This window comes from Rhinoderma darwinii, chromosome 5 (assembly GCF_050947455.1).
Source record: "Rhinoderma darwinii isolate aRhiDar2 chromosome 5, aRhiDar2.hap1, whole genome shotgun sequence".
NCBI lineage: Eukaryota > Metazoa > Chordata > Amphibia > Anura > Rhinodermatidae > Rhinoderma > Rhinoderma darwinii.
Genome location: NC_134691.1, coordinates 293931692 through 293948718, shown reverse-complemented (window position 1 = coordinate 293948718; position 17027 = coordinate 293931692). Strand labels below are relative to the sequence as shown.

At 40.7% G+C, this 17027-nt stretch overlaps 1 protein-coding gene and 2 non-coding genes across 4 annotated transcripts in view; 2 read left to right on the top strand and 1 right to left on the bottom strand.

Moving 5' to 3' along the window:
* Nucleotides 1–17027, bottom strand: part of HDAC9 (histone deacetylase 9) — a 407399-nt gene that overhangs the window by 340335 nt on the left and 50037 nt on the right. The window lies entirely within an intron of this gene.
* On the top strand, nt 8440–8566 carry LOC142654778 (U4atac minor spliceosomal RNA). The gene has a single exon (XR_012849117.1). It is a non-coding gene; the product is annotated as a U4atac minor spliceosomal RNA (small nuclear RNA).
* Nucleotides 10139–10265, top strand: LOC142654777 (U4atac minor spliceosomal RNA). The gene has a single exon (XR_012849116.1). It is a non-coding gene; the product is annotated as a U4atac minor spliceosomal RNA (small nuclear RNA).

Here is a 17027-nt window from a genome sequence, read left to right as displayed (position 1 = left end):
AACCAGACCAGGCGCCTAAATGAATCAGAGCCCAGGCCAAACTTTTAAATTATTCAGTGTATGTACATATGGATATACATATATATTTTCACTCCCAGGTCCTCTTCACTTCCAGGTGTCACCACACACAACCTTGTTTGCCAGGTCCTGGTTGTGGTTCTTCTCAAAGATGCATTGGAGAAGACAGTGACCTCCTCTGATGCATCTGTAAGGGAGGTCTGTGGGGTCTGGACATCTGGAGTCCTCGTCTCTAGTTGAGAACCACTGTCCTAGACTATTAGGTTAATAATAATACCGGTTAATAAGTAAGTGAAATGAGAATGACCATAGTAGCATTTGATAAATATCTGTTTTACATAACTTGCAATATTTAGTCGTTATTTAAAGTTTCCTGTGCAGATTTTGCAGCGAATCCACCGCGAAACTGTGGGGAACGCTCTACAGGTGTCTAAGATTAGAGCCCTCGAGACATAACTTTGCTTGGGGCCCCAGAAATTCCAAATTTGCCTCTGAGGTTTAGTACAAGGATACTTACTGCTGGGGCCCTGTATCTAAGTCTACATTCACACGAGCGTGAAAGATTTACGTGCGTAAAAAACGCACGTAAATTTGGTCATGTGCATTGCGTTTTGCATCAGTGTGTTTTGCATGTGGCATGTGTTATTTACGCACTCACAAGCACTTTCAGCATAATTGATGCGTGAAACATGGACAGCACACGGATGTCGCCCGTGTGCTGTCCGTGGTTTTCACCCACCCATAGACTTCAATGGGCAGCTAGGTGCGTGAAATGAATGGGTCCGTGATCTGTGCGTTGTTTCAACGCACAGCACACAGACGAGAATAATGCTCGTCTGAATGAGCACTAAGTCTATCATGTGCGATATTGTCTGCTGGGGCCATGTATCTAAGCCTATCATGTGTGATACTCTCTGCTGAGACAATGCATCCAATTCTATACAGCTGTGTAGCTATAGGAGCCTTAGTCTTAGGCCTTATTCACACGAACGTGTTATACGTCCGTGCTACTCGCGTGATTTTCACGCGCGTCACACGGACCTATGTAAGTGAATGGGGCCATTCAGACTGTCTGTGATTTTCACGCGGCGTAAAACTGTGCGCTACGTAAAAACTCACAACATGTCCTATACTTGCCCGTGTTTCACGAAGCACGCACCCATTGAAGTCGAAATGTGCGTGCAAATCGCGCTCGGCACACGGAAGCACTTCCGGGTGCCGCTCGTTATTCGTGCAACAATAGTAAAAAGAATGAATGACAACAGAAAAGCACCTCGTGCTTTTCTGTTTGTAAACATAAAAACAGAGTTCCATAATGATGCCGGCTGCGCGAAAATCACGCAGCCACGCACATATGCCACACAGACCTTTTGCGTGCGCAAAATGCAGGGTTTTTTGCACGCGCAAAACGGACACGTCCGTGTAAATAAGGCTAATAGATATGCTATCTCCGTATGTAAAAATGTATTTATTTTTCGAGGGGTGGGTAAATATATGTCTCGGGGCATGTGCCCCTGATCTTTTAAGACCCCAGCAACGCCCCTGCATGTAGTTCAAATGGTGAAATCTGCTGCAAAATTCTGCAACAAATATGCTATGCTGTGGATTTACCCCTTCCCGACATCAGCAGTATATATGGGGCGCAATCGGGAAGGGCTTCCCGCAAAGTGAAGTACCATTACGTTGCAGCTGGCACCCTGAGGTATCGGCCAGGACCGGAGCTAACAGATGCTCAGATGAGATAGAGATCGCAACATGTGAGGAGTTTTTAGCCACCGGCACCCCAGCAACGTGATCGCTGGGTTGCTGGTGGCTGCAAAGGCGATCGGAGGCCTAATACTTACCTCCTGGTCTGCCAGCAACGGAAGCCTCCTATGCCCCGCTCGGCGGCGGGGCCCAAAAGACTTCCGGTACCATCGGCAAGATGGCGCCGACTCAGCTTCTGGCTCAGAAGCTGAGTGGGCGTTATCAGCAGTGGGTGTCCGCTGTAGCTTCGATTCCTCCCATTAACCCCTTCGCTGCATCAAAGTGGTTTGTAGCAAATCCGCAGCCTGCCATGCGATAGCAAGGCTGGTGACTACTACTATGGCAACAGGAGGCCTAACAATGTCCTCCTGTCTGCCATTACGGAAGCCGATTAGGCCCCAACCGGAGCCAGAGCCTGATTGCTTGCTGTCAGTGAATAACTGACAGTTCTAATACATTGCACTACATAGGTAGTGCAATGTATTAGAACATCAATCAAACAGGTGGACCTTCAAGTCCCCTAGAGGGACTAAAGAAAAGTGTAAAAAACAGTGTAAGAAAAGTAAAAATAAAAGTTGTAAAAAATAAAATAAAAGTTTCAAGTAATAACACAAAACATGATCGCCCTTTTTCCCTTATCAAGTCATTTATTATTTTAAAAGAATAATAAAATCATACATATTTAATATCGCTGTGACCGTAACGACCTGAACTATAAAAATATTATGTTAGTTGTCCCTCGCAGTGAACGCCGTAAAAAACAAGCTAAAAAATAATGCCAAAATTGCTTCTTTTTTTTGTCACTTTGCCTTAAGTCGCATGTATCCAAAAATGGTACCTATAAAAACTATTACCCGTCTCGCAAAAAACAAGCACTTAGACAGCTCCGTCGATGAAAAAATTAAAAAGTTATGGCTCTTACAACTTGGCGACAGAAAAAATACATTCTTTTAACAAAAGTAATTTTATTGTGCAAAAAGTTGTAAAACATAAAAAAGTTCTATAAATTAGGTATATCGCCAAAATCATGCTGACCCGCAGAATGAAGGTAACATGCAATTTATAACGCATAGAGAAAACTGTATTAAAAAAAAACTAAAAAAACTATGGCAGAATTGCTGTTTTTTGGTCACCTTGCCTCCCAAAAAAAAAGGATGACAAGTGATCAAAAAGTTGCATGTACCCCAAAATTGTACCAATAATAACTAAAGCACATCCCACAAAAAAACAGCCCTCACACCACTACGTCTATTTAAAAATAAAATTAGTTAAGGCTCCAATAAGTCAGGAAATAAAAATATGCAGTTGTGCCGGCCCGAGGGGAAAATTTATTTTGTTTCAAGAGACAAATTATCAAGGCACTAAAGTTAGGCAGCCAGGAAGCGGAGGGCCCAAATTTATCTGCTAGAAGCGAGGGTGCCCGTATTATACCAGGGCAACACTTCCAGCAAAGTTCTTCAAACTGCAAAGGTGCAGAGTGTGGACCAAATGGGAGATAAGTAAGAACATTTATCATTGAGAAAGGATTGCTTCATAGCGTAACACACATCTATGGATTATTTTATTGTTTACCCCATTATTATACCACCTGACTATGCCCCTGATGTACTCTGCCGATCTTACATATGCCCCACATTATAAATTGAAACACCAGTAAAACTCCAAACAAAACTACTACCAAGCAAAATCCACGCTCCAAAAGCTAAATGGCGCTCCTTCCCTTCTTAGCCCTACAGCGTGCCTAAACAGTAGTTTACTTCCACATACTGTATATAGCATCGCCATACCTGGGAGAACACTTTTAACAATTTTTGGGGTGTCTATCTACAGTGGCACAAGCTGGGCACGACATATTTGACACTGAAATGTCACATCTAGGGAATAATTTTACTTTGCACCATCCGCAGCCCAATCATTTATGGAAAAGACCTGTGGGGTGAAAATACTCACTACACCCCTTAATAAATGCCTTGAGGGGTGTAGTTTCCAAAATGGGGTCACTTCTCAGTGGTTTCTTTTATTATTTCACATCAGAGCCTCTGCAATTGTGAACCAATACTGTGTAAGTTGCCAAATTAGGCCTCAATTTCGCATGGTACTCTTTCAATCCTGAGCCCTGTCGATAGTCCAGGCAAAATGTAGTGTGTTTCTAAAACCGGGAAACACAGATAATAATTAGAGAGCTGTCTTGTTATTCTGGCACAAGCTGGGCACCACATATTGGCATATCTATGGAAAAAAAATCCCATTTTCACTCTGCAACATCAAGTGCACACTAATTTCTGCAAAACACCTGCAGGGTTAAAATGCTCGCTACAACCCAAGGTGAATACCTTGAGGGGTGTAGTTTCCAAAATGGGGTCACTTGTCGTGGGTTTCCACTGTTTTGGTCCCACAGGGGCTTTGCAAATGCGACATAGTGCCCAGAAACCAATCCAGCAAAATCTGCACTCCAAAAGCCAAATGGTGCTCCTTCCCTTCTGAGCCCTACCGTGTGCCAAAGCAGCAGTTTATAACCACATATTGGGTATTGCCGTACTCAGGAGAAATTGCTTTACAAACGTTGTGGTTTTTTATTCCTTTATTTATTGATAAAATGAAAAAACTTTTAGCTAAATCTACATATTATTGAATTTATTTTCACTGCCCAATCCTAATAAAATATATGAAGCATCTGTGGGGTCAAAATGCTCACTGTACCCGAGGTGAATACCTTCAGGGGTTTAGTTTCCAAAATGGGGTCACTTGTGGGGGATTTCCACTGTTTTATTCCCACAGGGGCTTTGCAAATGGGATATAGTGTCCAGAAACGAATCCAGCAAAATCTGTACTCCAAAAGCCAAATTGCACTCCTTCCATTCTGAGCCCTACTGTGTGCCCAAACAGCAGTTAATGACCACATATTGGGTATTGCCGTACTCAGGAGAAATTGCTTTACAAACATTGTTGTTCTTTTTTTCCTTTATTTATTGAGAAAATGAAAAATTTGGAGCTAAAGCTACGTCTTATTGAAGAAAAAGGATTTTTTTAATTTTCATTGCCCAATCTTAATAAAATCGATAAAACCCCTGTTGGGTCAAAATGCTCACTACACCCGTAGATGAATTCCTCAAGGGGTGTAGTTTCCTAAGTGGGGTCACTTGTGGGAGGTTTCCACTGTTTTGTCCCTTCGGGGGCATTGCAAATGTGACATAGCCTCCACAAACTATTCTGCTAAATTTGAGTTCCAAAAGCCAAATGGCGCTCTTTCCATTCTAAGCCTTGCTGTTTGTCCAAACAGCCATTTAGGACTACATGTGGGGTGTTGTTTTAATCGGGAGAATCTGCTTTACAAATGTGATGGTGCTTTTTCTCCTTTAGTCCTTGTGGAAATGAGAAAAAAATTAGCTAAACCTACATTTTCTTTGAAAGAATGTAGATTTTAAATTTCACGGCCTACTTCCAATAATTTCTGCAATAAACCTCTGAGGTCAAAATGCTCACTATACCCCTAGATAATTTCCTTGAGGGGTCTAGTTTCGCAAATAGGGTCACTTTTGGGGGATTTCCACTGATTTGGCAACGCAAGAGCCCTTCAAACCTGACATGGTGCCTAAAATATTTTCTAATAAAAAGGAGGCCCCAAGACTCACTAGGTACTCCTTTGGTTCTGAGGCCGGTGCTTCAGTCCATTAGCACACTAGGGCCACATGTGGGATATTTCTAAAAACTGTAGACTCTGGGCAATAAATATTGAGTTGCATTTCTCTGGTAAAAACTTCTGTTTTACAAAAAAATGGCTTAAATATGAATTTCTGCAAAAAATAAATAAAGGAAATTTGTACATTTTACCTCTACTTTGCTTTAATTCCTGTGAAACCTCTAAAGTGTTAAGAAACTTTCTAAATGCTTTTTTGAATACTTTGAGGGGTGAAGTTTTTAAAGTGGGGTGACTTATTCGGGGTTTCTAATATATAAAACCCTCAAAGCCACTTCACAACTGAACTGGTCCCTGTAAAAATAGCCTTTTTAAATTTTCTTGAAAATATGAGAAATTGCAGCTAAAGTTCTAAGCCTTGTAACGTCCTAGAAAATTTAAAAAATATTCAAAAAAACGATGCCGATCTAAAGTAGACATATGGGGGATGTTAATTAGCAACAATTTTGTGTGGTATAACTGCCTGTCTTACAAGCAGATACATTTACATTTAGAAAAATGCTAATTTTTGCAATTTTTCACTCAAATTTGGTGTTTTTCACAATTAAATACTGAATGTATCGAGCAAATTTTGCCAGTACCATAAAGTCCAATGTGTCATGAGAAAACAATCTCAGAATCGCTTGTATAGGTAAAAGCATTCTGAAGTTATTGCCACATAAAGTGAAACATGTCAGATTTGAAAAATTAGGCTCTGTCAGGAAGTTCAAAAGTGGCCAAAGCGGGAGGGGGTTAAACAAATAATTACAAAATAATAATTGCGATAATAGTAAACGATGTCCTTGTAAACACTCAGATATCTACTTTAATTTTTTAATAATTGTGCCCAATATGTTTTAACCCATTAGTGACCGCCAATACGCCTTTTCACGGCGGCCACTAATGGGGTTTAATCTGATGCATAAGCCTTTTTACGGTGCTGCATCAGAATAAATAAACAGAGAATAGAGCCGTTAAATCTCCCTGCTCTCAGCTGCCAGAGGTAGCTGAGGGCTGGGGGCATCCCTGCTCGAATGTGTGAGATCGATATAAGTATCGATCTCACCCGTTTAACCCCTCAGATGCGGCACTCAATAGCGAGCGCCGCATCTGAGTGGTTTTGGAGAGAGAGAGAGAGGGAGCTCCCTCTCATCCCACTGACACCCGGTGATAATATCGCCGTGTGTCTGTGTCTCCGATGGCAGCCGGGGGACTAATAAAGGCCCCCAGGTTTGCCTGTAGTGAATGCCTGCTAGGCTATGCCAGAGGCATGTCCGTTTTAAACGAACAGGCAGTAATACACTGCAATACAAAAGTATTGCAGTGTATTATAAAAGCGATCGGATGATTGCATATTAAAGTCCCCTAGTGGGACTAGTAAAAAAGTAAAAAAAAAGTTTCATAAAATTAATATTAAAAAAATGTGAAAAAAATGAAAAACCCACTGTTTCCCCTTACAAACTGCTTTACTATTAAAAACCAAATTAAAGTTAAAAAAGTTACACATATTTGGTATCGCTGCGTCTGTAACGACCCCAACTATAAAGTTATTATATTATTTCACCCACACGGTTAAGGCCGTAAAAAAATAAAATAAAAAAACAATGGAAAAATTGCTGTTTTCTTTGAATAATGACTAATTTGATAAAAAGTGATCAAAAAGTCGCATCTACTCCAAAATTGTACCAATAAAAACTACAAGTCGTCCCGCAAAAAAAAGCCCTCATACATCTGCATCGGCGGAACAATCAAAAAGTTATGGCTCTTCAAATATGGAGACACAAAAACAAATAATTTTGAAAAAAAAGTGTTTTTACTGTGTAAAAGTAGTAAAACATACAAAATCTATACAAATTTGGTATTGTTGCAATCGTAACAACCTGCTGAATAAAGTTATTGTTTTATTTATATCACACGGTAAACGGCGTAGATTTAGGACGCAAAAAGTGTGGCGAAATGTCTGTTTTTTTCTATTCCCCCCAAAAAAAGTTAATAAAAGTTAATCAATAAATAATATTTACCTCAAAATGGTGCTATTAAAAAAATACAACTTGTCACGCAAAAAACAAGACCTTATACAGCTATGTTGACGCAAAAATAAAAAAGCTATAGCACTTGGAATGCGACGATGGAAAAAACTTAAAAAATACCTTGGGTAAGGCCACACACAATGTTTACAGCTGAAAAATCGGAAGCAGAACGCCTACAAGCATCTGCCCATTGGTTTCAATGGGAAATACGGCGTTCTGTTCCGACAGGGCGTTTTTTACGTGGTCGTTTTCCAAAACTGGCACGTAAAAAGACGCCCACCAAAATGAAGTGCGCATCACTTCTTGGGACGTTTTTCATTGACTTTATAGAAAAACAGCTCCAAAAACGGCCATTAAAAATGCGAGTTTGATTAAAAAATGGCTGAAAATGGCTGAAAATCATGAGCTGTTTTCCCTTTGTTTAGTAAGCGTGTGAACATACCCTTAGCCTTTTGGTGTGTCCTATAACACACCCAAAATGGCAGCCGGACACTGCTTAGCAATTTGAAGACACCTTTTCCTTGCTTGTGGGAGGGGGGGGGTGAGATTCCCTCACACATTTACAGCAGCTGTGAGTCAGATTGCTTTGCCTTATTCACCTTGCTGTAATTCTGGGAAGTGCTCCCCCCTGGTGGCCAACATAGCAAAACATGTCAAATTATTATTTGATTTTTAATACTTTCCACCATATGGAAGAAAAAAAAAATACAGCAAAAAACGTAAAAAAGTATAATAGAAATAAGTAACGACACTTAAAAAAAAGGTTTAATTCGCGACACATTCCCTTTAAGGTTCAAAATAGACTGGTCATTAGGGGGTTAAAATTCTCATTCGATAGTTTGTTTTTTTAATATGCAAATTATTTGCAGAAAAGCATTCTGGGAATAATTTGCAACATAACCCATTCTCACCCTAACTAAATAGAGACATGTTTATGGGGTACTTGTGGCCATTCGCTGACAGTATTTAACCATCCTTTTCTTGGGGTTGAGCCACTGATCAATGAATGTTTACTGAGATCAGTGCTGCTAATGCCACAAACAACACATAAGCATCACTAGTGCGCAAACACTAAACTGGTGCAATTTTTGGAACCCAATGTTTCTGGTTATAAAGTAAGATTGTGTATATTGATTTTGAGTGGCTCTGTCAACAGATTATAAATGGCTTATTTTCTACATAATCTGATCGGCGCTGTAATGTAGGTAACAACAGCGTTTTTTATTTTGAAAAATGATAATTTTTGACCAAGTTATAAACAATTTTAGATTTATGATAATTAGTTTCTTAATAGACAAAAATGATTGTTTTTACAAAATAAAAACCACTGTTGTTATCTGCATTACAGCGCCGATCACATTATGTAGGCGATAGGGCCTCTTTAAGAGAATATCTATAATTCTGAATATGTCATTTTCATTATAGTTGGTGACAGAGTTTTGTTTCTATTCATCACTAGCCGTTTATGGCAAATCTCCCTGCTCTCAGCTGCCAGAGGTAGCTGAGGGCTGGGGGCATCCCTGCTCGAACAGATGAGCTCGATATTAGTATCGATCTCACCTGTTTAACGCCTCAGATGCCGCGCTCAATAGCGAGCGCCGTATCTGAGTGGTTTTGGAGAGAGGGCGGGAGCTCCCTCTCATCCCACCGACACCCGGCAGTAAGATTGCCGTGTGTCTGTGTCTCTCCGATGGCAGCCGAGGGCCTAATAAAGGCCCCCAGGTCTGCCTGTAGTGAATGCGATCATCCAATCGCTTTTATAATAAAGTCCCCTAGTAGGACTAGTAAAAAAGTAAAAAAAAGTTTCATAAAGTTAATAAAAAAATGAAAAACCCACTTTTTCCCCTTACAAAATGCATTACTATTTTAAAAAAAACCACATATTTGTTATCGTCGCAGCCGTAACAACTCTGACTATAAAGCTATTACATTATTTAACCTGCACGGTGAACGCCGTAAAAAATAAAATAAAAAACCATTGAAAAATTGCTGTTTTCTGTGAATCCTGACTTGAAAAAATGTGATAAAAAGTGATCAAAAAGTCGCATATACTCCAAAATGGTACCAATAAAAACTACAAGTCGTCCTGCAAAAAAAAGCCCTCCTACAATTGCATCGGCAAAAAAATAACAAAGTTATGGCTCTTCAAATATGGAGACACAAAAACAAATAATTTTGAAAGAAAAGTGTTTTTACTGTGTAAAAGTAGTAAAACATACAAAATCTATACAAATTTGGTATAGTTGCAATCGTAACAACCCGCTGAATAAAGTTATTGTGTTACTTATACCACACGGTAAACGCCGTCGATTTAGGATGCAAAAAAGAGTGGCGAAATTTCAGTTTATTTCCTAACCCCCCCCAAAAAAAGTTAATAAAAGTTCATCAATAAATAATATGTACCCCAAAATGGTGCTATTAAAAAATACAACTTGTCCTGCAAAAAAACAGGACTTTATACAGCTATGTAGACGCAAAAATAAAAAAATTCTAGCTCTTCGAAAGTGACGATTGAAAAACGTAAAAAATGGCTTGGTCATTAGGGCCTAGAATGCAAATTATTTGCAGAAAAGCATTCTGGGAATAATTTGCAACATAAACACTACTCACCCTAACTAAATAGAGACATGTTTATGGGGCACTTGTCGCCATTCGCTGACAGTATTTAACCATCCTTTTCTTGGGGTTGAGCCACTGATCAATGAATGTTTACTGAGATCAGTGCTGCTAATGCCACAAGCAACACATAAGCATCACTAGTGCGCAAGCACTAAACTGGTGCAATTTTTGGAACCCAATGTTTCTGGTTATAAATTAAGATTGTGTTTATTGATTTAAAGATGCTCTGTCACCCCATTGTAAGTGGCCTATTTTCTACATAATCTGATCGGCGCTGTAATGTAGATAACAACAGTGTTTTATTTTGAAAAATGATAATTTTTGCCCAAATTATAAACCATTTTAGATTTATGCTAATTAGTTTCTTAATAGACAACTGGGTGTTGTACAGAGAAGTGTATGAGGCTGACCAATCAGTGACCAATCAGTGTCATACACTTCTCATTGTTCCGGCCCAGCTTCTTTCACTGCACAATCACACTGTAACAACACTGCTGATTGGTCACTGATTGGTCAGCATCATACACTTCTCTTCACAACGCCCAGTTGTCTATTAACCCCTTAATGACCGCCGATAAGCCTTTTCACGGCAGTCATTAGTGGACTTTAGTAGCCTTTTCATGGCGCTGCATCAGAATAAATAAACAGAGCAGGGAGTAACAGTGCAGTTTTGGATTAAATTAAAAGTGGACATGCTCATATTCTGTATAGCTGAATGGTGGGGCCTCAGAATAATTTCCTCTCAAAGGCGTGACTTGAAGCTCGTGAGTCCCAATGTAAAATTTGTAACAGGGCGCCCCACCTACTATTTACCATGTAATATACTGGCGTATTCATATCTGGCAGAGGGGCTTCTACCACGGCACCCCCTATAGCTTTGCCCTGTTTCCTCTGATCGGTCATTGAACTACATTGCAAAATATAGAGTTCTTGATTATGAAGCCCCTGCCTCACATTTTCTGACACATACAAATGAGTATAAAAAGTGGCAGAGCCTCAGAGTGGCCCTGATCAGGACCCATTTTTCTATTTGTGTTTTTGTTTTACACCTACGCCAGAAAGCATGGCCTCTATAATGTATTTATCTATAAAATGCAATAATACAGAGCAATAAATGCAGATAAATGAAAACATTGAAAACTCATATTTAAAAAAAGATGTTAGTGACCTATACTATTAGGATTAGTATAAAATTCAGGAAATAACACTTTTTTAGTCCTCTGTATATCCTGAGTGTGACTTGTGTATGGAAGTATCTGAGATTTAATGATAATATATTTTTTCATATTTAACCATTCTCATTATTGTTTTCTTAACTTTAAATATTTTCTGTAGCTAAAAACATTATGCAAGCGCTAAACTACTTCTAATGAGGCCATTATATCATCACTTTATTGTAATTAAAATGGAATAGGATGCAAGAGAGGAAACAAGCTAAGATTTCATTAATTCACACCAGGAAAACTACTTCAGCTGTGCAGGCGCTGTATCCTCCCATCAGTTTTACTCATGAAAAAAAGAAAAACAAGCAATGTGAGTGCTTCCTGCTGGTATCACGCAAAATTCCAGAAGTGCAAGAGATGTACTGGAGTCCTTTGTATAATAATGGAACAAAGTAATATATCTTACTACTTACTTATGTCTTCTGCATGGAATGTGTGCATCAGAACCTTCCCTATAGAACAATAATAAAAATTACAGCAGGTCACACTAATGGACGGATAAAGCAGTTTACATTAATTTAGCACTAATACGGCACCACAAAATCATGGCCTATGACTTTTAAGGCCATATTCAGACGAGCGTATGCTGCCTGTTAAAAAAAACTGACAGCACACTAACCTATGCAATTCAATGGGGCTATTCACACGTCCGTGGTTTTTCACGCAGCGTGTGTCCGTTGCGTGTAACTCAGTACATGTCCTATTTTGGTCAGTTTTTACGAAGCACGTCGACTGGACACGCTCGCCTGAATAAGGTCTAATGGTAATAGACATTGGCCAACCATGCCAATTGATTTTTCTTACTGTCCTACTATATAGTGTATTATGCACCATGTTTAAATGGACACTAACTTTTCAAAAAACTTATACTGATCTCATAGTGTACCTGATACAAAACAAATATGTAATTTACTTACTGTTAAAATCTTGTTGTTTTATCCATGTAAAATTCTGTGTGAAGTTACTGCCACTAGATGTCTCCCTTTCTGCAATCTGCTGTCCACCCCCTATTGTCAAGCAAAGTCTGTTCCTAGTTACAGAGCAGAATTGACAGACTGCAGAAAGTGGGGGTGTGTCACTTCACTGCCTGCCTAAACAAGTCTATGGAGAGGGCAGGGGGGAGCAGGATGAGGGCATAGTGAGAGTGAATCAGCAACACATGCTGCATGTAATTCTATGGAGGGGAGGGGGGAGCAGGAGGAGGAAGTAGGAGCAGAGGGAGAGACACAGATGGGATGTGTTAGGGATCTGCCAGGTACTACGTCTAGGTATACTCCTGGGATTAATCAATCCACACCTGAGGCCAGACCTGTTCGACTGACACCATCTCCCACCAACCAGGGTGGCAGGCTCAGGAGTGGGAGAGCCTATCGCGGCCTGGTCAGTCGGACTTAGCTCCGCCCCCTGTCCTTTATTACCTGCCGTGTTCTCTTCCTCAGTGCTTGTAATTCTTCTGGATTCCTGGCCTCACTGCTGCTTGCTCCAGCCTGCTTCTGCCGTGCTTCTGCCTTGCTGCAGTTCCGCTTAACCTGCTTTGCTTTGCCCCTGGCTTGCTTCCTTCTCCGTGCTCACTTTGGTATACTCCACTTCACCCTGGTCCTGACTACTCATTCACCGCTCCGTTTCCTCGCGGCGTTCCGTGGCTACTGCCCCTTCCCTTGCGTGTTCCCTGTTTGTTCTCCCGTGCACTTAGACAGCGTAGGGACCGCCGCCCAGTTGTACCCCGTCGCCTAGGGCGGGTCGTTGCAAGTAGGCAGGGACAGGGCGGTGGGTAGATTAGGGCTCACTTTCCCTTCACCTCCTTCCTGCCATTACAGGATGGTAAGATTTCTATGTCACACAAATGCTTGATTCTCAGCTACTATACAATATTTATGATGCTGACCTTCATTTCAGGGAGCTATTTACTAAGTGCAATTGTGCCCTATAGTTTTATGATATTAGAGCATCTGTAAAATGACCTGAGGTAAAGGAGTCTGACCCATAAAAGTTATTTGGCTAGGCATAAAAATAACACTAACACTAATTCAGAAAATATATTAAACATAACTGCATTTCTTAAGTAAAAGCAAAAACCTGCAACAAAAATGTACAGCCTGTGTCTCCAACGGTTAAAACAGAGCAAATGCATTGGGATCCTTTTTGGTTAGATTCCTAGAATTATGCAATGTGTACCTAACATTTTATTTTGAGATATTTCTGAAATGTAGAGAACGTTTATAAAGTTACTTGTGATTGTCGACGGAACGTGTGAGAATATGAAGATATTGTCATTAGCTATGGATATCTCAGTTACCATATCTAAATCTTCGTTCTTTTAGGGCCTGTTCACATCACCGTTCGCTTTCCGTTCCGGGATTCCGTCTGAGGTTTCCATCGGGTGATACCCACAACGGAAAGTGAAAGTGAAACCACAGCTTCCGTTTCAGTCACCATTGATATCAATAGCGCAGTTGATTCCGTCGTTAAAACGGAAACCTGCCGGAATGGTGACGAACGGAAACCATTAGCGATGTTTCCGTCACCATTGATATCAATGGTGACTGAAACGGAAGCAGTGGTTTCACTTTCCGTTGCGGGGTTCACCCGACGGAAACCTCAGATGGAACCCCGGAACGGAAAGCAAACGGTGATGTGAACAGGCCCTAAGACAATATTGTACACTTATTACACAAAGCCTTATACAGCCAGAAGTCAGAATAAGAAAAAATATGGAAAGGGATTGTGGAAGTGGACAATTCTATTAAAGACACCAGACCGTAAAACAGTCCACAACTCAGATACACGCGATACCTCTGCTAAGAGGAACATGATGTAAAAAATATAGCTCACCGGATTCGAGTTTAGGTCCCCAACAGGTTATTATTATAAGAGTAGATACTGAATGCACTAAATTACAGAAATCTCTGTGTTAGGCCTTATTTACAAGAGCGTATTTAACGTCCGTGATACGTGCGTGAAAATCACGTGCGTCGCACGGACCTATGTTAGGCAATGGGGACGTTCAGACTGTCCGTGACTTTCACTCAGCGAGTGTCATAACGATGCCATATGCACGAAAATCACCAAATACTGATGCCACACGGAACTGCTACGCGTGCAAAAAGAAGCTTTTTTTGCGTGCGCAAAACGCACACGCTCGTGTGAATCCAGCCTTAAAGAGATTGTTCATATGAATGAAGCTGAGCTGCAGTACTAGACACAGTTTATGGACAGACATGGCACTATTTCTGGAAAAAAAAATGGCAGATCCCTTTTCTAATTCAGGATAACCTCTTCAAGGGGTCATGGGTTATAAAATACTTTTACTAAATCCATGTTTGAAAGACTACTTGTAGAAAAATCCCCTTATACCGGTTTTGTTTCATATTGTGCTGCAAGATGTAACATGACATGATTTTTACCCACCAGCCGTTCTAGGTGCATCGGTTGGAGACTGTGACATCTGAGTGGTTACACAGCTGGGATCAGAGATATCTATGATATATTTGTATATTACAGCTGGCACCCGTAAGTGATGGTGAGGGTCCATTCCCGAGCCCGTGCCATCACATCATCGTAATAGTAGGGCATGGCCCCATGTGGCGTATTTCTTCCGCAACTGGCCGCATCAATGCCGTTGCAGATTCTGTTGCGGATCTGCCCAAAATGTGCAGTAAATTGATGCGGACTAGCCGCTGCGTATTGAGGGGAAAGTACTTCCCTTCTCTCTATCAGTGCAGGATAGAGAGAAGGGACAGCACTTTCCCTAGTGAAAGTAAAAGAATTTCATACTTACCGGCCGTTGTCTTGGTGACGCGTCCCTCTTTCGGCATCCAGCCCGACCTCCCTGGATGACGCGGAAGTCCATGTGACCGCTGCAGCCTGTGATTGGCTGCAGCCGTCACTTAGACTGAAACGTCATCCTGGGAAGCCGGACTGGAGAAAGAAGCAGGGAGTTCTCGGTAAGTATGAACTTTACTACTTACTTTTTTTTACAGGTTGATGCATGTTGTGATCGGAAGTCACTGTCCAGGGTGCTGAAAAAGTTACTGCCGATCGCTTAACTCTTTCAGCACCCTGGACAGTGACTATTTACTGACATCGCCTAGCAACGCTCTCGTAATTACGGGTGCACACACGTAGTCACCAGTAATTACGGGAGCCCCATTGACTTCCTCAGTCTGGCTGTAGACCTAGAAATACATAGGTCCAGCCAGAATGAAGAAATGTCATGTTAAAAAACCAATACGCTCCGCAGCACACATAACATGTACATGACATCTGCAGACTTCATTGCGGAACTTAAAATCTCCATTGAAGTCAATGGAGAAGTTCCGCAATGAGTCCGCAACCAGTGCGCCACACGTCCGCAAAATCCATTGTATGCTGCGGACACCAAATTTCGCACCGCAGCCTATGCTCCGCAGCGGAATTTTCCGCATCGTCTAAACGAGCCCTACTAAAAAGCAGTGGAAGGCAATGGAGAAACGGGTCCGCTGCGGATTAACGCTGCGCAGTGTCCGCAGCGGAATTCCAGAGCAATTCCGCCACGTGGGGCTTTGCCCGTAGGGCGGCTGGCATTAAATAACCACAAGCCACACTGTGTGAGTGTACCCCGAGAAGTCCAGTGATTGGAAAATAACCCTTTCCCTGTCATCATTTTTTTCAACACAAAACCCAATAAATTTACTTTGAACTATTTATATGAAACACTGCTGATAATGATAATAATAATCCAAAATTAATTCATATAGAATCAACATATTCCACATCGCTTTAAAATCACTGAAATTGTTTTATTTATCATTCCTGCTCGGACTGACGTCCCAATTAAACGCTATAATGTTTTGTTATGGTTGAAAACAGCTTCACATTGCTCAAATTTCAGATGTGATAATTAAAACACTTACAGAAATTAACAGTATATGACAGCTGAAATGGCACTATAATTAGTAGGTATGAGTTTAGATCCACAAACAGCATTTAAAAGTTATGTTTAGTTAAATGAGAATGCACACAGAATATATGCATAAAATTTTTCATTTAAAAGGTATTTCCTTGAACCATTGGGGACCTCCTGATTTTAATAGAATTTGGTTCAATCTAGGGATGTCCTTTTTAAAACAGTAGTTGAATAAGTATTCATACAACAGATTTTGGTGCTGTTTTTGATGTGTGGCTTTGGCAATTTTTTTTAATCAAAACTGCTCTATGTGAACATGGCCTTAGGTTATGTTCACACAACAGATTTAGGAGGCAGAAAAATCTGATGCAGATTGCAATGGAAATCTAGCAATTATTCACATTTTTTAACGCGGATTTCCAGTTTATGTACCGTGGATCCTTATGTGAATTAGCCCCATTCAAGAAGTGAGGTGTCACTTGACATGGCAAAGCAGACTTCACTTTAAAAATAATGGGAAGCATTTTCTTTGGGTGGTTTGTGCACAGCAATCGGCATTAAGAAAACGGCGTGAAGATAACAGTGTTGTGTTCACAAAAAAAAGACATACTCATCTGTATTCTGTATCGGATACCTGTCGGAGATGTGGCTTGGCCAAAAGCACTATGCTACTGATTTTGAACGTCCTCCATTCGCCGCCGACTCAAACACAGTAAGTTATACCAGAAATAACCATCGATAAAATCACTTAGAATTTCTTGAGAAGCTCCTGGCTCCTTACTATTGTACTTTATCTCTCGCATCTTGCCAAACACTTTGTTGTAATAGCA